The 19,735-nt window shown below is 37.3% G+C and overlaps 2 non-coding genes and 67 pseudogenes across 2 annotated transcripts; all 69 read left to right on the top strand.

The window, feature by feature from the left end:
- The window catches only part of LOC148446585 (5S ribosomal RNA), a 119-nt pseudogene extending 114 nt beyond the window's left edge, over positions 1 to 5 (top strand).
- Positions 6 to 121: 116 nt separating this feature from the next.
- LOC148446584 (5S ribosomal RNA) lies at positions 122 to 240 on the top strand (annotated as a pseudogene).
- A 116-nt stretch (positions 241 to 356) lies between these two features.
- LOC148446583 (5S ribosomal RNA) lies at positions 357 to 475 on the top strand (annotated as a pseudogene).
- A 116-nt stretch (positions 476 to 591) lies between these two features.
- Positions 592 to 710, top strand: LOC148446582 (5S ribosomal RNA; annotated as a pseudogene).
- A 116-nt stretch (positions 711 to 826) lies between these two features.
- On the top strand, positions 827 to 945 carry LOC148446581 (5S ribosomal RNA; annotated as a pseudogene).
- Positions 946 to 1,047: 102 nt separating this feature from the next.
- Positions 1,048 to 1,166, top strand: LOC148446580 (5S ribosomal RNA; annotated as a pseudogene).
- Positions 1,167 to 1,282: 116 nt separating this feature from the next.
- LOC148446579 (5S ribosomal RNA) lies at positions 1,283 to 1,401 on the top strand (annotated as a pseudogene).
- A 115-nt stretch (positions 1,402 to 1,516) lies between these two features.
- Positions 1,517 to 1,635, top strand: LOC148446578 (5S ribosomal RNA; annotated as a pseudogene).
- Positions 1,636 to 1,751: 116 nt separating this feature from the next.
- On the top strand, positions 1,752 to 1,870 carry LOC148446577 (5S ribosomal RNA; annotated as a pseudogene).
- A 116-nt stretch (positions 1,871 to 1,986) lies between these two features.
- LOC148446576 (5S ribosomal RNA) lies at positions 1,987 to 2,105 on the top strand (annotated as a pseudogene).
- Positions 2,106 to 2,221: 116 nt separating this feature from the next.
- LOC148446575 (5S ribosomal RNA) lies at positions 2,222 to 2,340 on the top strand (annotated as a pseudogene).
- Positions 2,341 to 2,468: 128 nt separating this feature from the next.
- LOC148446574 (5S ribosomal RNA) lies at positions 2,469 to 2,587 on the top strand (annotated as a pseudogene).
- Positions 2,588 to 2,937: 350 nt separating this feature from the next.
- LOC148446573 (5S ribosomal RNA) lies at positions 2,938 to 3,056 on the top strand (annotated as a pseudogene).
- A 115-nt stretch (positions 3,057 to 3,171) lies between these two features.
- On the top strand, positions 3,172 to 3,290 carry LOC148446572 (5S ribosomal RNA; annotated as a pseudogene).
- Positions 3,291 to 3,405: 115 nt separating this feature from the next.
- On the top strand, positions 3,406 to 3,524 carry LOC148446571 (5S ribosomal RNA; annotated as a pseudogene).
- Positions 3,525 to 3,640: 116 nt separating this feature from the next.
- Positions 3,641 to 3,759, top strand: LOC148446570 (5S ribosomal RNA; annotated as a pseudogene).
- A 116-nt stretch (positions 3,760 to 3,875) lies between these two features.
- LOC148446569 (5S ribosomal RNA) lies at positions 3,876 to 3,994 on the top strand (annotated as a pseudogene).
- Positions 3,995 to 4,110: 116 nt separating this feature from the next.
- Positions 4,111 to 4,229, top strand: LOC148446568 (5S ribosomal RNA; annotated as a pseudogene).
- A 351-nt stretch (positions 4,230 to 4,580) lies between these two features.
- On the top strand, positions 4,581 to 4,699 carry LOC148446567 (5S ribosomal RNA; annotated as a pseudogene).
- A 116-nt stretch (positions 4,700 to 4,815) lies between these two features.
- LOC148446566 (5S ribosomal RNA) lies at positions 4,816 to 4,934 on the top strand (annotated as a pseudogene).
- Positions 4,935 to 5,049: 115 nt separating this feature from the next.
- LOC148446565 (5S ribosomal RNA) lies at positions 5,050 to 5,168 on the top strand (annotated as a pseudogene).
- Positions 5,169 to 5,284: 116 nt separating this feature from the next.
- LOC148446564 (5S ribosomal RNA) lies at positions 5,285 to 5,403 on the top strand. Its single transcript, XR_015875326.1, has one exon. It is a non-coding gene; the product is annotated as a 5S ribosomal RNA (ribosomal RNA).
- A 116-nt stretch (positions 5,404 to 5,519) lies between these two features.
- LOC148446563 (5S ribosomal RNA) lies at positions 5,520 to 5,638 on the top strand (annotated as a pseudogene).
- A 128-nt stretch (positions 5,639 to 5,766) lies between these two features.
- LOC148446562 (5S ribosomal RNA) lies at positions 5,767 to 5,885 on the top strand (annotated as a pseudogene).
- A 351-nt stretch (positions 5,886 to 6,236) lies between these two features.
- LOC148446561 (5S ribosomal RNA) lies at positions 6,237 to 6,355 on the top strand (annotated as a pseudogene).
- A 585-nt stretch (positions 6,356 to 6,940) lies between these two features.
- Positions 6,941 to 7,059, top strand: LOC148446560 (5S ribosomal RNA; annotated as a pseudogene).
- Positions 7,060 to 7,409: 350 nt separating this feature from the next.
- LOC148446559 (5S ribosomal RNA) lies at positions 7,410 to 7,528 on the top strand (annotated as a pseudogene).
- Positions 7,529 to 7,644: 116 nt separating this feature from the next.
- Positions 7,645 to 7,763, top strand: LOC148446558 (5S ribosomal RNA; annotated as a pseudogene).
- Positions 7,764 to 7,878: 115 nt separating this feature from the next.
- LOC148446557 (5S ribosomal RNA) lies at positions 7,879 to 7,997 on the top strand (annotated as a pseudogene).
- Positions 7,998 to 8,113: 116 nt separating this feature from the next.
- Positions 8,114 to 8,232, top strand: LOC148446556 (5S ribosomal RNA; annotated as a pseudogene).
- A 116-nt stretch (positions 8,233 to 8,348) lies between these two features.
- Positions 8,349 to 8,467, top strand: LOC148446555 (5S ribosomal RNA; annotated as a pseudogene).
- A 351-nt stretch (positions 8,468 to 8,818) lies between these two features.
- Positions 8,819 to 8,937, top strand: LOC148446554 (5S ribosomal RNA; annotated as a pseudogene).
- A 116-nt stretch (positions 8,938 to 9,053) lies between these two features.
- Positions 9,054 to 9,172, top strand: LOC148446553 (5S ribosomal RNA; annotated as a pseudogene).
- A 115-nt stretch (positions 9,173 to 9,287) lies between these two features.
- On the top strand, positions 9,288 to 9,406 carry LOC148446552 (5S ribosomal RNA; annotated as a pseudogene).
- Positions 9,407 to 9,522: 116 nt separating this feature from the next.
- LOC148446551 (5S ribosomal RNA) lies at positions 9,523 to 9,641 on the top strand (annotated as a pseudogene).
- Positions 9,642 to 9,770: 129 nt separating this feature from the next.
- Positions 9,771 to 9,889, top strand: LOC148446550 (5S ribosomal RNA; annotated as a pseudogene).
- Positions 9,890 to 10,239: 350 nt separating this feature from the next.
- Positions 10,240 to 10,358, top strand: LOC148446549 (5S ribosomal RNA; annotated as a pseudogene).
- A 585-nt stretch (positions 10,359 to 10,943) lies between these two features.
- LOC148446548 (5S ribosomal RNA) lies at positions 10,944 to 11,062 on the top strand (annotated as a pseudogene).
- A 350-nt stretch (positions 11,063 to 11,412) lies between these two features.
- Positions 11,413 to 11,531, top strand: LOC148446547 (5S ribosomal RNA; annotated as a pseudogene).
- A 102-nt stretch (positions 11,532 to 11,633) lies between these two features.
- Positions 11,634 to 11,752, top strand: LOC148446546 (5S ribosomal RNA; annotated as a pseudogene).
- A 115-nt stretch (positions 11,753 to 11,867) lies between these two features.
- Positions 11,868 to 11,986, top strand: LOC148446545 (5S ribosomal RNA; annotated as a pseudogene).
- A 116-nt stretch (positions 11,987 to 12,102) lies between these two features.
- LOC148446544 (5S ribosomal RNA) lies at positions 12,103 to 12,221 on the top strand (annotated as a pseudogene).
- Positions 12,222 to 12,337: 116 nt separating this feature from the next.
- LOC148446543 (5S ribosomal RNA) lies at positions 12,338 to 12,456 on the top strand (annotated as a pseudogene).
- A 116-nt stretch (positions 12,457 to 12,572) lies between these two features.
- LOC148446542 (5S ribosomal RNA) lies at positions 12,573 to 12,691 on the top strand (annotated as a pseudogene).
- A 116-nt stretch (positions 12,692 to 12,807) lies between these two features.
- LOC148446541 (5S ribosomal RNA) lies at positions 12,808 to 12,926 on the top strand (annotated as a pseudogene).
- A 102-nt stretch (positions 12,927 to 13,028) lies between these two features.
- On the top strand, positions 13,029 to 13,147 carry LOC148446540 (5S ribosomal RNA; annotated as a pseudogene).
- Positions 13,148 to 13,263: 116 nt separating this feature from the next.
- On the top strand, positions 13,264 to 13,382 carry LOC148446539 (5S ribosomal RNA; annotated as a pseudogene).
- A 115-nt stretch (positions 13,383 to 13,497) lies between these two features.
- Positions 13,498 to 13,616, top strand: LOC148446538 (5S ribosomal RNA; annotated as a pseudogene).
- A 116-nt stretch (positions 13,617 to 13,732) lies between these two features.
- On the top strand, positions 13,733 to 13,851 carry LOC148446537 (5S ribosomal RNA; annotated as a pseudogene).
- A 116-nt stretch (positions 13,852 to 13,967) lies between these two features.
- LOC148446536 (5S ribosomal RNA) lies at positions 13,968 to 14,086 on the top strand (annotated as a pseudogene).
- A 116-nt stretch (positions 14,087 to 14,202) lies between these two features.
- Positions 14,203 to 14,321, top strand: LOC148446535 (5S ribosomal RNA; annotated as a pseudogene).
- A 351-nt stretch (positions 14,322 to 14,672) lies between these two features.
- Positions 14,673 to 14,791, top strand: LOC148446534 (5S ribosomal RNA; annotated as a pseudogene).
- A 116-nt stretch (positions 14,792 to 14,907) lies between these two features.
- Positions 14,908 to 15,026, top strand: LOC148446533 (5S ribosomal RNA; annotated as a pseudogene).
- A 115-nt stretch (positions 15,027 to 15,141) lies between these two features.
- On the top strand, positions 15,142 to 15,260 carry LOC148446532 (5S ribosomal RNA; annotated as a pseudogene).
- A 116-nt stretch (positions 15,261 to 15,376) lies between these two features.
- On the top strand, positions 15,377 to 15,495 carry LOC148446531 (5S ribosomal RNA). The gene has a single exon (XR_015875324.1). It is a non-coding gene; the product is annotated as a 5S ribosomal RNA (ribosomal RNA).
- A 116-nt stretch (positions 15,496 to 15,611) lies between these two features.
- Positions 15,612 to 15,730, top strand: LOC148446530 (5S ribosomal RNA; annotated as a pseudogene).
- Positions 15,731 to 15,858: 128 nt separating this feature from the next.
- LOC148446529 (5S ribosomal RNA) lies at positions 15,859 to 15,977 on the top strand (annotated as a pseudogene).
- Positions 15,978 to 16,328: 351 nt separating this feature from the next.
- On the top strand, positions 16,329 to 16,447 carry LOC148446528 (5S ribosomal RNA; annotated as a pseudogene).
- A 350-nt stretch (positions 16,448 to 16,797) lies between these two features.
- LOC148446527 (5S ribosomal RNA) lies at positions 16,798 to 16,916 on the top strand (annotated as a pseudogene).
- A 116-nt stretch (positions 16,917 to 17,032) lies between these two features.
- On the top strand, positions 17,033 to 17,151 carry LOC148446526 (5S ribosomal RNA; annotated as a pseudogene).
- Positions 17,152 to 17,501: 350 nt separating this feature from the next.
- On the top strand, positions 17,502 to 17,620 carry LOC148446525 (5S ribosomal RNA; annotated as a pseudogene).
- Positions 17,621 to 17,736: 116 nt separating this feature from the next.
- Positions 17,737 to 17,855, top strand: LOC148446524 (5S ribosomal RNA; annotated as a pseudogene).
- Positions 17,856 to 17,970: 115 nt separating this feature from the next.
- LOC148446523 (5S ribosomal RNA) lies at positions 17,971 to 18,089 on the top strand (annotated as a pseudogene).
- Positions 18,090 to 18,205: 116 nt separating this feature from the next.
- On the top strand, positions 18,206 to 18,324 carry LOC148446522 (5S ribosomal RNA; annotated as a pseudogene).
- A 116-nt stretch (positions 18,325 to 18,440) lies between these two features.
- LOC148446521 (5S ribosomal RNA) lies at positions 18,441 to 18,559 on the top strand (annotated as a pseudogene).
- A 116-nt stretch (positions 18,560 to 18,675) lies between these two features.
- On the top strand, positions 18,676 to 18,794 carry LOC148446520 (5S ribosomal RNA; annotated as a pseudogene).
- A 351-nt stretch (positions 18,795 to 19,145) lies between these two features.
- LOC148446519 (5S ribosomal RNA) lies at positions 19,146 to 19,264 on the top strand (annotated as a pseudogene).
- Positions 19,265 to 19,380: 116 nt separating this feature from the next.
- LOC148446518 (5S ribosomal RNA) lies at positions 19,381 to 19,499 on the top strand (annotated as a pseudogene).
- A 115-nt stretch (positions 19,500 to 19,614) lies between these two features.
- On the top strand, positions 19,615 to 19,733 carry LOC148446517 (5S ribosomal RNA; annotated as a pseudogene).
- Positions 19,734 to 19,735: the final 2 nt, after the last annotated feature.

Here is a 19,735-nt window from a genome sequence, read left to right as displayed (position 1 = left end):
AGGTATTTTTATACTGCCATACCATTCTTTTCTATTACATTTTACATTTAATTTTTTCAACTTATCAATGAATTTACTTGAGTTAAGAAGTAATGGAGGTCTAAAGTTAATGTTTTTGAGCACCTACAGCCAAACCACAGTGGACATGCCCAATCTCGTCTGATCTTGGAAGCTATGCAGTGTTGGGCTTGGTTAGTACTTGGTTGGGAGACCACCTGGGAATACCAAGAGCTGTAGGTAATTTAATACTGCCATAACATTCTTTTCTATTACATTTTACATTTAATTTTTTCAACTTATCAATGAATTTCCTTGAGTTAAGAAGTAATAGAGGTCTAAAGTTAATACTTTTGAGCACCTACAGCCAATCCACACTGGAAATGCCCAATCTCGTCTTATCTTGGTAGCTATGCAGTGTTGGGCCTGGTCGGTACTTGGATGGGAGACCACATGGGAAAACCAGGTGCAGTAGGTAATTTTATACTGCCATAACATTCTTTTCTATTACATTTTACATTTAATTTTTTCAACTTATCAATGAATTTACTTGAGTTAAGAAGTAATCGATGTCTAAAGTTAATCTTTTTGAGCACCTACAGCCAAACCACACTGGACATGTCCAATCTCGTCTGATCTTGGAAGCTATGCAGTGTTGGGCCTGGTTAGTACTTGGATGGGAGACCACCTGGGAATACCAGGAGCTGTAGGTAATTTTATACTGCCATAACATTCTTTTCTATTACATTTTACATTACATTTTTTCAACTTAGCAATGAATTTACTTGAGTTAAGAAGTAAAAGAGGTCTAAAGTTAATATTTTTCAGCACCTATAGCCAAACCACACTGGACATGGCCAATGTTGTCTGATCTTGGAAGCTATGCAGTGTTGGGCCTGGTTAGTACTTGGATGGGAGACCACCTGGGAATACCAGGTGCTGTAGGTAGTTTTATATAGCCATAACATTCTTTTCTATTACATTTTTCAACTTATCAATGAATTTACTTGAGTTAAGAAGTAATAGAGGTCTAAAGTTAAGGCTTTTATCACCTACAGCCAAACCACAGTGGACATTCCCAATCTCGTCTGATCTTGGAAGCTATGCAGTTTTGGGACTGGTTAGTACTTGAATGGGAGACCACCTGGGAATATAAGGTGCTGTAGGTAATTTTATACTGCCATAACATTCTTTTCTATTACATTTTACATTTAATTTTTACAACTTATCAATGAATTTACTTGAGTTAAGAAGTAATAGAGGTCTAAAGTTAATGTTTTTGAGCACCTACAGCCAAACCACACTGGACATGCCCAACCTCGTCTGATCTTGGAAGCTATGCAGTGTTGGGCCTGGTTAGTACTTGGATGGGAGACCACCTTGGGATACCAGGTGCTGTAGGTAATTTTATACTGCCATAACATTCTTTTCTATTACATTTTACATTTCATTTTTCAACTTATCATTGAATTTACTTGAGTTAAGAAGTAAAAGAGGTCTAAAGTTAATGTTTTTGAGCACCTACAGCCAAACCACACTGGACATGCCCAAACTCATCTGAACTTGGAAGCTATGCAGTGTTGGGCCTGGTTAGTACTTGGATGGGAGACCACCTGGGAATACCAGTTGCTGTTTGTAATTTTATACTGCCATAACATTCTTTTCTATTACATTTTAAATTTAATTTTTTCAACTTGTCAATGAATTTACTTGAGTTATGAAGTAATAGAGGTCTAAAGTTAATGTTTTTGAGCACCTACAGCCAAACCACACTGAACATGCCCAATCTCGTCTGATCTTGGAAGCTATGCAGTGTTGGGCCTGGTAAGTACTTGGATGGGAGAACACCTGGGAATACCAGGTGCTGTACATCATTTTATACTGCCATAACATTCTTTTCTATTACATTTTACATTTAATTTTTTCAACTTATCAATGAATTTACTTGAGTTAAGAAGTAATAGAGGTCTAAAGTTAATGTTTTTGAGCACCTACAGACAAACCACACTGGACATGCCCAATCTCATCTGATCTTGGAAGTTATGCAGTGTTGAGCCTGGTTAGTACTTGGATGGGAGACCACCTGGGAATACCAGGTGCTGTAGGTAATTTTATGCAGCCATAACATTCTTTTCTATTACATTTTACATTTAATTTTTTCAACTTATCAATGAATTTACTTGAGTTAAGAAGTAAAAGAGGTCTAAAGTTAATGTTTTTGAGCACCTACAGCCAAACCACACTGGACATGCCCAATCTCGTCTTATCTTGGAAGCTATGCAGTGTTGGGCCTGGTTAGTACTTGGATGGGAGACCACCTGGGAATACCAGGTGCTGTAGGTAATTTTATACTGCCATAACATTCTTTTCTATTAAATTTTAATTTATTTTTTTCAACTTATCAATGAATTTACTTGAGTTAAGAAGTAAAAGATGTCTAAAGTTGATGTCTAAAGTTAATGTTTTTGAGCACCTACAGTCAAACCACACTGGACATGCCCAATCTCGTCTGATCTTGCAAGCTATGCAGTGTTGGGCCTGGTTAGTACTTGGATGGGAGACCACCTGGGAATACCAGGTGCTGTAGGTAATTTTATATAGCCATAACATTCTTTTCTGTTACATTTTACATTACATTTTTTCAACTTAGCAATGAATTTACTTGAGTTAAGAAGTAAAAGAGGTCTAAAGTTAATATTTTTTAGCACCTATAGCCAAGCCACACTGGACATGGCCAATGTTGTCTGATCTTGGAAGCTATGCAGTGTTGGGCCTGGATAGTACTTGGATGGGAGACCACCTTTGAATACCAGGAGCTGTAGGTAATTTTATACTGCCATAACATTCTTTTCTATTACATTTTACATTTAATTTTTCAACTGATCAATGAATTTACTTGAGTTAAGAAGTAAAAGAGGTCTAAAGTTAATGTTTTTGAGCACCTACAGCCAAACCACTGTGGACATTCCCAACCTCGTCTGATCTTGGAAGCTATGCAGTGTTGGGCCTGGTTAGTACTTGGATGGGAGACCACCTGGGAATACCAGGTGCAATAGGTAATTTTATACTGCCATAACATTCTTTTCTATTACATTTTACATTTAATTTTTCAACTTATCATTGAATTTACTTGAGTTAAGTAGTAAAAGAGGTCTAAAGTTAATGTTTTTGAGCACCTACAGCCAAACCACACTGGACATGCCCAACCTCGTCTGATCTTGGAAGCTATGCAGTGTTGGGCCTGGTTAGTACTTGGATGGGAGACCACCTTGGGATACCAGGTGCTGTAGGTAATTTTATACTGCCATAACATTCTTTTCTATTACATTTTACATTTCATTTTTCAACTTATCATTGAATTTACTTGAGTTAAGAAGTAAAAGAGGTCTAAAGTTAATGTTTTTGAGCACCTACAGCCAAACCACACTGGACATGCCCAATCTCATCTGAACTTGGAAGCTATGCAGTGTTGGGCCTGGTTAGTACTTGGATGGGAGACCACCTGGGAATACCAGTTGCTGTTTGTAATTTTATACTGCGATAACATTCTTTTCTATTACATTTTAAATTTAATTTTTTCAACTTGTCAATGAATTTACTTGAGTTATGAAGTAATAGAGGTCTAAAGTTAATGTTTTTGAGCACCTACAGCCAAACCACACTGAACATGCCCAATCTCGTCTGATCTTGGAAGCTATGCAGTGTTGGACCTGGTTAGTACTTGGATGGGAGAACACCTAGGAATACAAGGTGCTATAGGTAATTTTAGACAGCCAAAACATTCTTTTCTATTACATTTTACATTTCATTTTTTCAACTTATCAATGAATTTACTTGAGTTAAGAAGTAAAAGAGGTCTAAAGTTAATGTTTTTGAGCACGTACAGACAAACCACACTGGACATGCCCAATCTCGTCTGATCTTGGAAGCTTTGCAGTGTTGGGCCTGGTTAGTACTTGGACGGGAGACCACCTGGGAATACCAGGTGCTGTAGGTAATTTTATACTGCCATAACATTCTTTTCTATTACATTTTACATTTAATTTTTTCAACTTATCAATGAATTTACTTGAGTTAAGAAGTAATAGAGGTCTAAAGTTAATGTTTTTGAGCACCTACATCCCAACCACAGTGGACATGCCCAATCTCGTCTGATCTTGGAAACTATGCAGTGTTGGGCCTGGTTAGTACTTGGATGGGAGACCACCTGGGAATACCAGGAGCTGTAGGTAATTTTAAACTGCCATAACATTCTTTTCTATTACATTTTACATTTAATTTTTTCAAATTATCAATGAATTTACTTGAGTAAAGAAGTAAAAGAGGTCTAAAGTTAATGTTATTGAGGGCCTACAGCCAAACCACACTGGACATGCCCAATCTCGTCTGATCTTGGGTGCTATGCCGTGTTGGGCCTGGTAAATACTTGGATGGGAGAACACCTGGGAATACCAGGTGCTGTACATCATTTTATACTGCCATAACATTCTTTTCTATTACATTTTACATTTAATTTTTTCAACTTATCAATGAATTTACTTGAGTTAAGAAGTAATAGAGGTCTAAAGTTAATGTTTTTGAGCACCTACAGACAAACCACACTGGGCATGCCCAATCTCATCTGATCTTGGAAGTTATGCAGTGTTGAGCCTGGTTAGTACTTGGATGGGAGACCACCTGGGAATACCAGGTGCTGTAGGTAATTTTATGCAGCCATAACATTCTTTTCTATTACATTTTACATTTAATTTTTTCAACTTATCAAAGAATTTACTTGAGTTAAGAAGTAAAAGAGGTCTAAAGTTAATGTTTTTGAGCACCTACAGTCAAACCACACTGGACATGCCCAATCTCGTCTGATCTTGGAAGCTATGCAGTGTTGGACCTGGTTAGTACTTGGATGGGAGTCCACCTAGGAATCCCAGGTGCTGTAGGTAATTTTATACTGCCGTAACAGTCTTTTCTATTAAATTTTACATTTAATTTTTTCAACTTATCAATGAATTTACTTGAGTTAAGAAGTAATAGAGGTCTAAAGTTAACGCTTTTATCACGTACAGCCAAACCACACTGGACATTCCCAATCTCGTCTGATCTTGGAAGCTATGCAGTGTTGGACCTGGTAAGTACTTGGATGGGAGACCACCTGGGAATACCAGGTGCTGTAGGTAATTTTATACTCCCATAACATTCTTTTCTGTTACATTTTACATTACATTTTTTCAACTTAGCAATGAATTTACTTGAGTTAAGAAGTAAAAGAGGTCTAAAGTTAATGTTTTTGAGCACCTACAGCCAAACCACACTGGACATGCCCAATCTCGTCTGATCTTGGAAGCTATGCAGTGTTGGGCCTGGTTAGTACTTGGATGGGAGACCACCTGGGAATACCAGGTGCTGTAGGTAATTTTATACTGCCATAACAGTCTTTTCTATTACATTTTACATTTAGTTTTTTCAACTTATCAATGAATTTTCTTGAGTTAAGAAGTAATAGAGGTCTAAAGTTAATGTTTTTGAGCACCTGCAGCCTAACCACAGTGGACATGCCCAATCTCGTCTGATCTTGGAAGCTATGCAGTGTTGGGCCTGGTTAGTACTTGGATGGGAGACCACCTGGGAATACCAGTTGCTGTAGGTAATTTTATACTGCCATAACATTCTTTTCTATTAAATTTTAATTTATTTTTTTCAACTTATCAATGAATTTACTTGAGTTAAGAAGTAAAAGATGTCTAAAGTTGATGTCTAAAGTTAATGTTTTTGAGCACCTACAGTCAAACCACACTGGACATGCCCAATCTCGTCTGATCTTGCAAGCTATGCAGTGTTGGGCCTGGTTAGTACTTGGATGGGAGACCACCTGGGAATACCAGGTGCTGTAGGTAATTTTATATAGCCATAACATTCTTTTCTGTTACATTTTACATTACATTTTTTCAACTTAGCAATGAATTTACTTGAGTTAAGAAGTAAAAGAGGTCTAAAGTTAATATTTTTCAGCACCTATAGCCAAGCCACACTGGACATGGCCAATGTTGTCTGATCTTGGAAGCTATGCAGTGTTGGGCCTGGATAGTACTTGGATGGGAGACCACCTTTGAATACCAGGAGCTGTAGGTAATTTTATACTGCCATAACATTCTTTTCTATTACATTTTACATTTAATTTTTTCAACTGATCAATGAATTTACTTGAGTTAAGAAGTAAAAGAGGTCTAAAGTTAATGTTTTTGAGCACCTACAGCCAAACCACTGTGGACATTCCCAACCTCGTCTGATCTTGGAAGCTATGCAGTGTTGGGCCTGGTTAGTACTTGGATGGGAGACCACCTGGGAATACCAGGTGCAATAGGTAATTTTATACTGCCATAACATTCTTTTCTATTACATTTTACATTTAATTTTTCAACTTATCATTGAATTTACTTGAGTTAAGTAGTAAAAGAGGTCTAAAGTTAATGTTTTTGAGCACCTACAGCCAATCCACACTGGACATGCCCAATCTTGTCTTATCTTGGTAGCTATGCAGTGTTGGGCCTGGTCAATACTTGGATGGGAGGCCACCTGGGGATACCAGGTGCTGTAGGTAATTTTATACTGCCATAACATTCTTTTCTATTACATTTAACATTTAATTTTTTCAACTTATCAATGAATTTCCTTGAGTTATGAAGTAATAGAGGTCTAAAGTTAATGTTTTTGAGCACCTACATCCCAACCACAGTGGACATGCCCAATCTCGTCTGATCTTGGAAGCTCTGCAGTGTTGGGACTGGTTAGTACTTGGATGGGAGACTAACTAGGAATCCCAGGTGCTGTAGGTTATTTTCTACTGCCATAACATTCTTTTCTATTACATTTTACATTTAATTTTTTCAACTTATCAATGAATTTACTTGTGTTAAGAAGTAAAAGAGGTCTAAAGTTAATGTTTTTGAGCGCCTACAGCCAAACCACACTGGACATGCCCAATCTCGTCTGATCTTGGAAGCTATGCAGTTTTGGGCCTGGTTAGTACATGAATGGGAGACCACCTGGGAATACCAGGTGCTGTAGGTAATTTTATACTGCCGTAACATTCTTTTCTATTAAATTTTAATTTAATTTTATCAACTTATCAATAAATTTACTTGAGTTAAGAAGTAAAAGAGGTCTAAAGTTAATATTTTTCAGCACCTATAGCCAAACCACACTGGACATGGCCAATGTTGTCTGATCTTGGAAGCTATGCAGTGTTGGGCATGGTTAGTACTTGGATGGGAGACCACCTGGGAATACCAGGTGCAGTAGGTAATTTTATGCAGCCATAACATTCTTTTCTATTACATTTTACATTTAATTTTTTCAACTTATCAAAGAATTTACTTGAGTTAAGAAGTAAAAGAGGTCTAAAGTTAATGTTTTTGAGCACCTACAGCCATACCACACTGGACATGCCCAATCTCGTCTGATCTTGGAAGTTATGCAGTGTTGGACCTGGTTAGTATTTGGACAGGAGACCACCTTGGAATCCCAGGTGCTGTAGGTAATTTTATACTGCCATAACAGTCTTTTCTATTACATTTTAAATTTTAATTTTTTCAACTTATCAATGAATTTACTTGAGTTAAGAAGTAATAGAGGTCTAAAGTTAAGGCTTTTATCACCTACAGCCAAACCACAGTGGACATTCCCAATCTCGTCTGATCTTGGAAGCTATGCAGTTTTGGGACTGGTTAGTACTTGAATGGGAGACCACCTGGGAATATCAGGTGCTGTAGGTAATTTTATACTGCCATAACATTCTTTTCTATTACATTTTACATTTCATTTTTCAACTTATCATTGAATTTACTTGAGTTAAGAAGTAAAAGAGGTCTAAAGTTAATGTTTTTGAGCACCTACAGCCAAACCACACTGAACATGCCCAATCTCGTCTGATCTTGGAAGCTATGCAGTGTTGGACCTGGTTAGTACTTGGATGGGAGAACACCTAGGAATACAAGGTGCTATAGGTAATTTTAGACAGCCAAAACATTCTTTTCTATTACATTTTACATTTCATTTTTTCAACTTATCAATGAATTTACTTGAGTTAAGAAGTAAAAGAGGTCTAAAGTTAATGTTTTTGAGCACGTACAGACAAACCACACTGGACATGCCCAATCTCGTCTGATCTTGGAAGCTTTGCAGTGTTGGGCCTGGTTAGTACTTGGACGGGAGACCACCTGGGAATACCAGGTGCTGTAGGTAATTTTATACTGCCATAACATTTTTTTCTATTACATTTTACATTTAATTTTTTCAACTTATCAATGAATTTACTTGAGTTAAGAAGTAATAGAGGTCTAAAGTTAATGTTTTTGAGCACCTACATCCCAACCACAGTGGACATGCCCAATCTCGTCTGATCTTGGAAACTATGCAGTGTTGGGCCTGGTTAGTACTTGGATGGGAGACCACCTGGGAATACCAGGAGCTGTAGGTAATTTTAAACTGCAATAACATTCTTTTCTATTACATTTTACATTTAATTTTTTCAAATTATCAATGAATTTACTTGAGTAAAGAAGTAAAAGAGGTCTAAAGTTAATGTTATTGAGGGCCTACAGCCAAATCACACTGGACATGCCCAATCTCGTCTGATCTTGGGTGCTATGCCGTGTTGGGCCTGGTAAATACTTGGATGGGAGAACACCTGGGAATACCAGGTGCTGTACATCATTTTATACTGCCATAACATTCTTTTCTATTACATTTTACATTTAATTTTTTCAACTTATCAATGAATTTACTTGAGTTAAGAAGTAATAGAGGTCTAAAGTTAATGTTTTTGAGCACCTACAGACAAACCACACTGGACATGCCCAATCTCATCTGATCTTGGAAGTTATGCAGTGTTGAGCCTGGTTAGTACTTGGATGGGAGACCACCTGGGAATACCAGGTGCTGTAGGTAATTTTATGCAGCCATAACATTCTTTTCTATTACATTTTACATTTAATTTTTTCAACTTATCAATGAATTTACTTGAGTTAAGAAGTAAAAGAGGTCTAAAGTTAATGTTTTTGAGCACCTACAGTCAAACCACACTGGACATGCCCAATCTCGTCTGATCTTGGAAGCTATGCAGTGTTGGACCTGGTTAGTACTTGGATGGGAGACCACCTAGGAATCCCAGGTGCTGTAGGTAATTTTATACTGCCGTAACAGTCTTTTCTATTACATTTTACATTTAATTTTTTCAACTTATCAATGAATTTACTTGAGTTAAGAAGTAATAGAGGTCTAAAGTTAACGCTTTTATCACGTACAGCCAAACCACACTGGACATTCCCAATCTCGTCTGATCTTGGAAGCTATGCAGTGTTGGACCTGGTAAGTACTTGGATGGGAGACCACCTGGGAATACCAGGTGCTGTAGGTAATTTTATACTCCCATAACATTCTTTTCTGTTACATTTTACATTACATTTTTTCAACTTAGCAATGAATTTACTTGAGTTAAGAAGTAAAAGAGGTCTAAAGTTAATGTTTTTGAGCACCTACAGCCAAACCACACTGGACATGCCCAATCTCGTCTGATCTTGGAAGCTATGCAGTGTTGGGCATGGTTAGTACTTGGATGGGAGACCACCTGGGAATACCAGGTGCTGTAGGTAATTTTATACTGCCATAACAGTCTTTTCTATTACATTTTACATTTAGTTTTTTCAACTTATCAATGAATTTTCTTGAGTTAAGAAGTAATAGAGGTCTAAAGTTGATGTCTAAAGTTAATGTTTTTGAGCACCTACAGTCAAACCACACTGGACATGCCCAATCTCGTCTGATCTTGCAAGCTATGCAGTGTTGGGCCTGGTTAGTACTTGGATGGGAGACCACCTGGGAATACCAGGTGCTGTAGGTAATTTTATATAGCCATAACATTCTTTTCTGTTACATTTTACATTACATTTTTTCAACTTAGCAATGAATTTACTTGAGTTAAGAAGTAAAAGAGGTCTAAAGTTAATATTTTTCAGCACCTATAGCCAAGCCACACTGGACATGGCCAATGTTGTCTGATCTTGGAAGCTATGCAGTGTTGGGCCTGGATAGTACTTGGATGGGAGACCACCTTTGAATACCAGGAGCTGTAGGTAATTTTATACTGCCATAACATTCTTTTCTATTACATTTTACATTTAATTTTTTCAAATGATCAATGAATTTACTTGAGTTAAGAAGTAAAAGAGGTCTAAATTAATGTTTTTGAGCACCTACAGCCAAACCACTGTGGACATTCCCAACCTCGTCTGATCTTGGAAGCTATGCAGTGTTGGGCCTGGTTAGTACTTGGATGGGAGACCATCTGGGAATACCAGGTGCAACAGGTAATTTTATACTGCAATAACATTCTTTTCTATTACATTTTACATTTAATTTTTCAACTTATCATTGAATTTACTTGAGTTAAGTAGTAAAAGAGGTCTAAAGTTAATGTTTTTGAGCACCTACAGCCAATCCACACTGGACATGCCCAATCTTGTCTTATCTTGGTAGCTATGCAGTGTTGGGCCTGGTCAATACTTGGATGGGAGGCCACCTGGGGATACCAGGTGCTGTAGGTAATTTTATACTGCCATAACATTCTTTTCTATTACATTTTACATTTAATTTTTTCAACTTATCAATGAATTTCCTTGAGTTATGAAGTAATAGAGGTCTAAAGTTAATGTTTTTGAGCACCTGCAGCCTAACCACAGTGGACATGCCCAATCTCGTCTGATCTTGGAAGCTATGCAGTGTTGGACCTGGTTAGTATTTGGACAGGAGACCACCTTGGAATCCCAGGTGCTGTAGGTAATTTTATACTGCCATAACAGTCTTTTCTATTACATTTTAAATTTTAATTTTTTCAACTTATCAATGAATTTACTTGAGTTAAGAAGTAATAGATGTCTAAAGTTAAGGCTTTTAGCACCTACAGCCAAACCACACTGTACATGCCCAATCTCGTCTGATCTTGGAATCTATGCAGTGTTGGGCCTGCTTAGTACTTGGATGGGAAACCACCTAGGAATACCAGGTGCTGTTGGTAATATTATACTGCCATAACAGTCTTATCTATTACATTTTACATTTAATTTTTTCAAATTATCAATGAATTTACTTGAGTAAAGAAGTAATAGAGGTCTAAATTTAATGTTTTTGAGGGCCTACAGCTAAACCACACTGGACATGCCCAATCTCGTCTGATCTTGGTTGCTATGCCGTGTTGGGCATGGGAAGTACTTGGATGGGAGAACACATGGGAATACCATGGGCTGTACATCATTTTATACTGCCATAACATTCTTTTCTATTACATTTTACATTTAATTTTTTCAACTTATCAATGAATTTACTTGAGTTAAGAAGTAATAGAGGTCTAAAGTTAAGGCTTTTATCACCTGCAGCCAAACCACACTGGACATGCCCAATCTCGTCTGATCTTGGAAGCTATGCAGTGTTGGGCCTGGTTAGTACTTGGATGGGAGACCACCTGGCAATACCAGGTGCTGTAGGTAATTTTATATAGCCATAACATTCTTTTCTATTACATTTTTCAACTTATCAATGAATTTACTTGAGTTAAGAAATAATAGAGTTCTAAAGTTAAGGCTTTTATCACCTACAGCCAAACCACAGTGGACATGCCCAATCTCGTCTGATCTTGGAAGCTATGCAGTTTTGGGCCTGGTTAGTACTTGAATGGGAGACCACCTGGGAATACCAGGTGCTGTAGGTAATTTTATACTGCCATAACATTCTTTTCTATTACATTTTACATTTCATTTTTCAACTTATCATTGAATTTACTTGAGTTAAGAAGTAAAAGAGGTCTAAAGTTAATGTTTTTGAGCACCTACAGCCAAACCACACTGGACATGCCCAATCTCATCTGAACTTGGAAGCTATGCAGTGTTGGGCCTGGTTAGTACTTGGATGGTAGACCACCTGGGAATACCAGTTGCTGTTTGTAATTTTATACTGCCATAACATTCTTTTCTATTACATTTTAAATTTAATTTTTTCAACTTGTCAATGAATTTACTTGAGTTATGAAGTAATAGAGGTGTAAAGTTAATGTTTTTGAGCACCTACAGCCAAACCACACTGGACATGCCCAATCTTGTCTGATCTTGGAAGCTATGCAGTGTTGGGCCTGGTTAGTACTTGGATGGGAGACCACCAGGGAATACCAGGTGCTGTCGGTAGTTTTATGCAGCCATAACATTCTTTTCTATTACATTTTACATTTAATTTTTTCAACTTATCAATGAATTTACTTGAGTTAAGAAGTAAAAGAGGTCTAAAGTTAATGTTTTTGAGCACCTACAGCCAAACCACACTGAACATGCCCAATCTCGTCTGATCTTGGAAGCTATGCAGTGTTGGACCTGGTTAGTACTTGGATGGGAGAACACCTAGGAATACCAGGTGCTGTAGGTAAATTTATACTGCCATAGCAGTCTTTTCTATTACATTTTACATTTAATTTTTTCTACTTATCAATGAATTTACTTGAGTTAAGAAGTAATAGAGGTCTAAAGTTAATGTTTTTGAGCACCTACAGCCAAACCACAGTGGACATGTCCAATCTCGTCTGATCTTGGAAGCTATGCAGTGTTGGGCCTGGTTAGTACTTGGATGGGAGACCACCTGGGAATACCAGGAGCTGTAGGTAATTTTATACTGCCATAACATTCTTTTCTATTACATTTTACATTACATTTTTTCAACTTAGCAATGAATTTACTTGAGTTAAGAAGTAAAAGAGGTCTAAAGTTAATATTTTTCAGCACCTATAGCCAAACCACACTGGACATGGCCAATGTTGTCTGATCTTGGAAGCTATGCAGTGTTGGGCCTGGTTAGTACTTGGATGGGAGACCACCTGGGAATACCAGGTGCTGTAGGTAGTTTTATATAGCCATAACATTCTTTTCTATTACATTTTTCAACTTATCAATGAATTTACTTGAGTTAAGAAGTAATAGAGGTCTAAAGTTAAGGCTTTTATCACCTACAGCCAAACCACAGTGGACATTCCCAATCTCGTCTGATCTTGGAAGCTATGCAGTTTTGGGACTGGTTAGTACTTGAATGGGAGACCACCTGGGAATATCAGGTGCTGTAGGTAATTTTATACTGCCATAACATTCTTTTCTATTACATTTTACATTTAATTTTTACAACTTATCAATGAATTTACTTGAGTTAAGAAGTAATAGAGGTCTAAAGTTAATGTTTTTGAGCACCTACAGCCAAACCACACTGGACATGCCCAACCTCGTCTGATCTTGGAAGCTATGCAGTGTTGGGCCTGGTTAGTACTTGGATGGGAGACCACCTTGGGATACCAGGTGCTGTAGGTAATTTTATACTGCCATAACATTCTTTTCTATTACATTTTACATTTCATTTTTCAACTTATCATTGAATTTACTTGAGTTAAGAAGTAAAAGAGGTCTAAAGTTAATGTTTTTGAGCACCTACAGCCAAACCACACTGGACATGCCCAATCTCATCTGAACTTGGAAGCTATGCAGTGTTGGGCCTGGTTAGTACTTGGATGGGAGACCACCTGGGAATACCAGTTGCTGTTTGTAATTTTATACTGCGATAACATTCTTTTCTATTACATTTTAAATTTAATTTTTTCAACTTGTCAATGAATTTACTTGAGTTATGAAGTAATAGAGGTCTAAAGTTAATGTTTTTGAGCACCTACAGCCAAACCACACTGAACATGCCCAATCTCGTCTGATCTTGGAAGCTATGCAGTGTTGGACCTGGTTAGTACTTGGATGGGAGAACACCTAGGAATACAAGGTGCTATAGGTAATTTTAGACAGCCAAAACATTCTTTTCTATTACATTTTACATTTCATTTTTTCAACTTATCAATGAATTTACTTGAGTTAAGAAGTAAAAGAGGTCTAAAGTTAATGTTTTTGAGCACGTACAGACAAACCACACTGGACATGCCCAATCTCGTCTGATCTTGGAAGCTTTGCAGTGTTGGGCCTGGTTAGTACTTGGACGGGAGACCACCTGGGAATACCAGGTGCTGTAGGTAATTTTATACTGCCATAACATTCTTTTCTATTACATTTTACATTTAATTTTTTCAACTTATCAATGAATTTACTTGAGTTAAGAAGTAATAGAGGTCTAAAGTTAATGTTTTTGAGCACCTACATCCCAACCACAGTGGACATGCCCAATCTCGTCTGATCTTGGAAACTATGCAGTGTTGGGCCTGGTTAGTACTTGGATGGGAGACCACCTGGGAATACCAGGAGCTGTAGGTAATTTTAAACTGCCATAACATTCTTTTCTATTACATTTTACATTTAATTTTTTCAAATTATCAATGAATTTACTTGAGTAAAGAAGTAAAAGAGGTCTAAAGTTAATGTTATTGAGGGCCTACAGCCAAACCACACTGGACATGCCCAATCTCGTCTGATCTTGGGTGCTATGCCGTGTTGGGCCTGGTAAATACTTGGATGGGAGAACACCTGGGAATACCAGGTGCTGTACATCATTTTATACTGCCATAACATTCTTTTCTATTACATTTTACATTTAATTTTTTCAACTTATCAATGAATTTACTTGAGTTAAGAAGTAATAGAGGTCTAAAGTTAATGTTTTTGAGCACCTACAGACAAACCACACTGGACATGCCCAATTTCATCTGATCTTGGAAGTTATGCAGTGTTGAGCCTGGTTAGTACTTGGATGGGAGACCACCTGGGAATACCAGGTGCTGTAGGTAATTTTATGCAGCCATAACATTCTTTTCTATTACATTTTACATTTAATTTTTTCAACTTATCAATGAATTTACTTGAGTTAAGAAGTAAAAGAGGTCTAAAGTTAATGTTTTTGAGCACCTACAGTCAAACCACACTGGACATGCCCAATCTCATCTGATCTTGTAAGCTATGCAGTGTTGGACCTGGTTAGTACTTGGATGGGAGTCCACCTAGGAATCCCAGGTGCTGTAGGTAATTTTATACTGCCGTAACAGTCTTTTCTATTACATTTTACATTTAATTTTTTCAACTTATCAATGAATTTACTTGAGTTAAGAAGTAATAGAGGTCTAAAGTTAATGCTTTTATCACGTACAGCCAAACCACACTGGACATTCCCAATCTCGTCTGATCTTGGAAGCTATGCAGTGTTGGACCTGGAAAGTACTTGGATGGGAGACCACCTGGGAATACCAGGTGCTGTAGGTAATTTTATACTCCCATAACATTCTTTTCTGTTACATTTTACATTACATTTTTTCAACTTAGCAATGAATTTACTTGAGTTAAGAAGTAAAAGAGGTCTAAAGTTAATGTTTTTGAGCACCTACAGCCAAACCACACTGGACATGCCCAATCTCGTCTGATCTTGGAAGCTATGCAGTGTTGGGCCTGGTTAGTACTTGGATGGGAGACCACCTGGGAATACCAGGTGCTGTAGGTAATTTTATACTGCCATAACAGTCTTTTCTATTACATTTTACATTTAGTTTTTTCAACTTATCAATGAATTTTCTTGAGTTAAGAAGTAATAGAGGTCTAAAGTTAATGTTTTTGAGCACCTGCAGCCTAACCACAGTGGACATGCCCAATCTCGTCTGATCTTGGAAGCTATGCAGTGTTGGGCCTGGTTAGTACTTGGATGGGAGACCACCTGGGAATACCAGGTGCTGTAGGTAATTTTATACTGCCATAACATTCTTTTCTATTAAATTTTAATTTATTTTTTTCAACTTATCAATGAATTTACTTGAGTTAAGAAGTAAAAGATGTCTAAAGTTGATGTCTAAAGTTAATGTTTTTGAGCACCTACAGTCAAACCACACTGGACATGCCCAATCTCGTCTGATCTTGCAAGCTATGCAGTGTTGGGCCTGGTTAGTACTTGGATGGGAGACCACCTGGGAATACCAGGTGCTGTAGGTAATTTTATATAGCCATAACATTCTTTTCTGTTACATTTTACATTACATTTTTTCAACTTAGCAATGAATTTACTTGAGTTAAGAAGTAAAAGAGGTCTAAAGTTAATATTTTTCAGCACCTATAGCCAAGCCACACTGGACATGGCCAATGTTGTCTGATCTTGGAAGCTATGCAGTGTTGGGCCTGGATAGTACTTGGATGGGAGACCACCTTTGAATACCAGGAGCTGTAGGTAATTTTATACTGCCATAACATTCTTTTCTATTACATTTTACATTTAATTTTTTCAACTGATCAATGAATTTACTTGAGTTAAGAAGTAAAAGAGGTCTAAAGTTAATGTTTTTGAGCACCTACAGCCAAACCACTGTGGACATTCCCAACCTCGTCTGATCTTGGAAGCTATGCAGTGTTGGGCCTGGTTAGTACTTGGATGGGAGACCACCTGGGAATACCAGGTGCAATAGGTAATTTTATACTGCCATAACATTCTTTTCTATTACATTTTACATTTAATTTTTCAACTTATCATTGAATTTACTTGAGTTAAGTAGTAAAAGAGGTCTAAAGTTAATGTTTTTGAGCACCTACAGCCAATCCACACTGGACATGCCCAATCTTGTCTTATCTTGGTAGCTATGCAGTGTTGGGCCTGGTCAATACTTGGATGGGAGGCCACCTGGGGATACCAGGTGCTGTAGGTAATTTTATACTGCCATAACATTCTTTTCTATTACATTTTACATTTAATTTTTTCAACTTATCAATGAATTTCCTTGAGTTATGAAGTAATAGAGGTCTAAAGTTAATGTTTTTGAGCACCTACAGCCAAACCACACTGGACATGCCCAATCTCGTCTGATCTTGGAAGCTCTGCAGTGTTGGGACTGGTTAGTACTTGGATGGGAGACTAACTAGGAATCCCAGGTGCTGTAGGTTATTTTCTACTGCCATAACATTCTTTTCTATTACATTTTACATTTAATTTTTTCAACTTATCAATGAATTTACTTGTGTTAAGAAGTAAAAGAGGTCTAAAGTTAATGTTTTTGAGCGCCTACAGCCAAACCACACTGGACATGCCCAATCTCGTCTGATCTTGGAAGCTATGCAGTTTTGGGCCTGGTTAGTACATGAATGGGAGACCACCTGGGAATACCAGGTGCTGTAGGTAATTTTATACTGCCGTAACATTCTTTTCTATTAAATTTTAATTTAATTTTATCAACTTATCAATAAATTTACTTGAGTTAAGAAGTAAAAGAGGTCTAAAGTTAATATTTTTCAGCACCTATAGCCAAACCACACTGGACATGGCCAATGTTGTCTGATCTTGGAAGCTATGCAGTGTTGGGCATGGTTAGTACTTGGATGGGAGACCACCTGGGAATACCAGGTGCAGTAGGTAATTTTATGCAGCCATAACATTCTTTTCTATTACATTTTACATTTAATTTTTTCAACTTATCACAGAATTTACTTGAGTTAAGAAGTAAAAGAGGTCTAAAGTTAATGTTTTTGAGCACCTACAGCCATACCACACTGGACATGCCCAATCTCGTTTGATCTTGGAAGCTATGCAGTGTTGGACCTGGTTAGTATTTGGACAGGAGACCACCTTGGAATCCCAGGTGCTGTAGGTAATTTTATACTGCCATAACAGTCTTTTCTATTACATTTTAAATTTTAATTTTTTCAACTTATCAATGAATTTACTTGAGTTAAGAAGTAATAGAGGTCTAAAGTTAAGGCTTTTATCACCTACAGCCAAACCACAGTGGACATTCCCAATCTCGTCTGATCTTGGAAGCTATGCAGTTTTGGGACTGGTTAGTACTTGAATGGGAGACCACCTGGGAATATCAGGTGCTGTAGGTAATTTTATACTGCCATAACATTCTTTTCTATTACATTTTACATTTCATTTTTCAACTTATCATTGAATTTACTTGAGTTAAGAAGTAAAAGAGGTCTAAAGTTAATGTTTTTGAGCACCTACAGCCAAACCACACTGGACATGCCCAATCTCATCTGAACTTGGAAGCTATGCAGTGTTGGGCCTGGTTAGTACTTGGATGGGAGACCACCTGGGAATACCAGTTGCTGTTTGTAATTTTATACTGCGATAACATTCTTTTCTATTACATTTTAAATTTAATTTTTTCAACTTGTCAATGAATTTACTTGAGTTATGAAGTAATAGAGGTCTAAAGTTAATGTTTTTGAGCACCTACAGCCAAACCACACTGAACATGCCCAATCTCGTCTGATCTTGGAAGCTATGCAGTGTTGGACCTGGTTAGTACTTGGATGGGAGAACACCTAGGAATACAAGGTGCTATAGGTAATTTTAGACAGCCAAAACATTCTTTTCTATTACATTTTACATTTCATTTTTTCAACTTATCAATGAATTTACTTGAGTTAAGAAGTAAAAGAGGTCTAAAGTTAATGTTTTTGAGCACATACAGACAAACCACACTGGACATGCCCAATCTCGTCTGATCTTGGAAGCTTTGCAGTGTTGGGCCTGGTTAGTACTTGGACGGGAGACCACCTGGGAATACCAGGTGCTGTAGGTAATTTTATACTGCCATAACATTCTTTTCTATTACATTTTACATTTAATTTTTTCAACTTATCAATGAATTTACTTGAGTTAAGAAGTAATAGAGGTCTAAAGTTAATGTTTTTGAGCACCTACATCCCAACCACAGTGGACATGCCCAATCTCGTCTGATCTTGGAAACTATGCAGTGTTGGGCCTGGTTAGTACTTGGATGGGAGACCACCTGGGAATACCAGGAGCTGTAGGTAATTTTAAACTGCCATAACATTCTTTTCTATTACATTTTACATTTAATTTTTTCAAATTATCAATGAATTTACTTGAGTAAAGAAGTAAAAGAGGTCTAAAGTTAATGTTATTGAGGGCCTACAGCCAAACCACACTGGACATGCCCAATCTCGTCTGATCTTGGGTGCTATGCCGTGTTGGGCCTGGTAAATACTTGGATGGGAGAACACCTGGGAATACCAGGTGCTGTACATCATTTTATACTGCCATAACATTCTTTTCTATTACATTTTACATTTAATTTTTTCAACTTATCAATGAATTTACTTGAGTTAAGAAGTAATAGAGGTCTAAAGTTAATGTTTTTGAGCACCTACAGACAAACCACACTGGACATGCCCAATCTCATCTGATCTTGGAAGTTATGCAGTGTTGAGCCTGGTTAGTACTTGGATGGGAGACCACCTGGGAATACCAGGTGCTGTAGGTAATTTTATGCAGCCATAACATTCTTTTCTATTACATTTTACATTTAATTTTTTCAACTTATCAATGAATTTACTTGAGTTAAGAAGTAAAAGAGGTCTAAAGTTAATGTTTTTGAGCACCTACAGTCAAACCACACTGGACATGCCCAATCTCGTCTGATCTTGGAAGCTATGCAGTGTTGGACCTGGTTAGTACTTGGATGGGAGTCCACCTAGGAATCCCAGGTGCTGTAGGTAATTTTATACTGCCGTAACAGTCTTTTCTATTACATTTTACATTTAATTTTTTCAACTTATCAATGAATTTACTTGAGTTAAGAAGTAATAGAGGTCTAAAGTTAACGCTTTTATCACGTACAGCCAAACCACACTGGACATTCCCAATCTCGTCTGATCTTGGAAGCTATGCAGTGTTGGACCTGGTAAGTACTTGGATGGGAGACCACCTGGGAATACCAGGTGCTGTAGGTAAT

This window comes from Taudactylus pleione, unplaced genomic scaffold, assembly GCF_031769625.1.
Source record: "Taudactylus pleione unplaced genomic scaffold, aTauple2 ptg001270l, whole genome shotgun sequence".
Taxonomy (NCBI): Eukaryota; Metazoa; Chordata; class Amphibia; order Anura; family Myobatrachidae; genus Taudactylus; species Taudactylus pleione.
The sequence above is the reverse complement of the archived record's forward strand: the minus strand, read 5'-3'. Positions and strand labels throughout refer to the sequence as shown.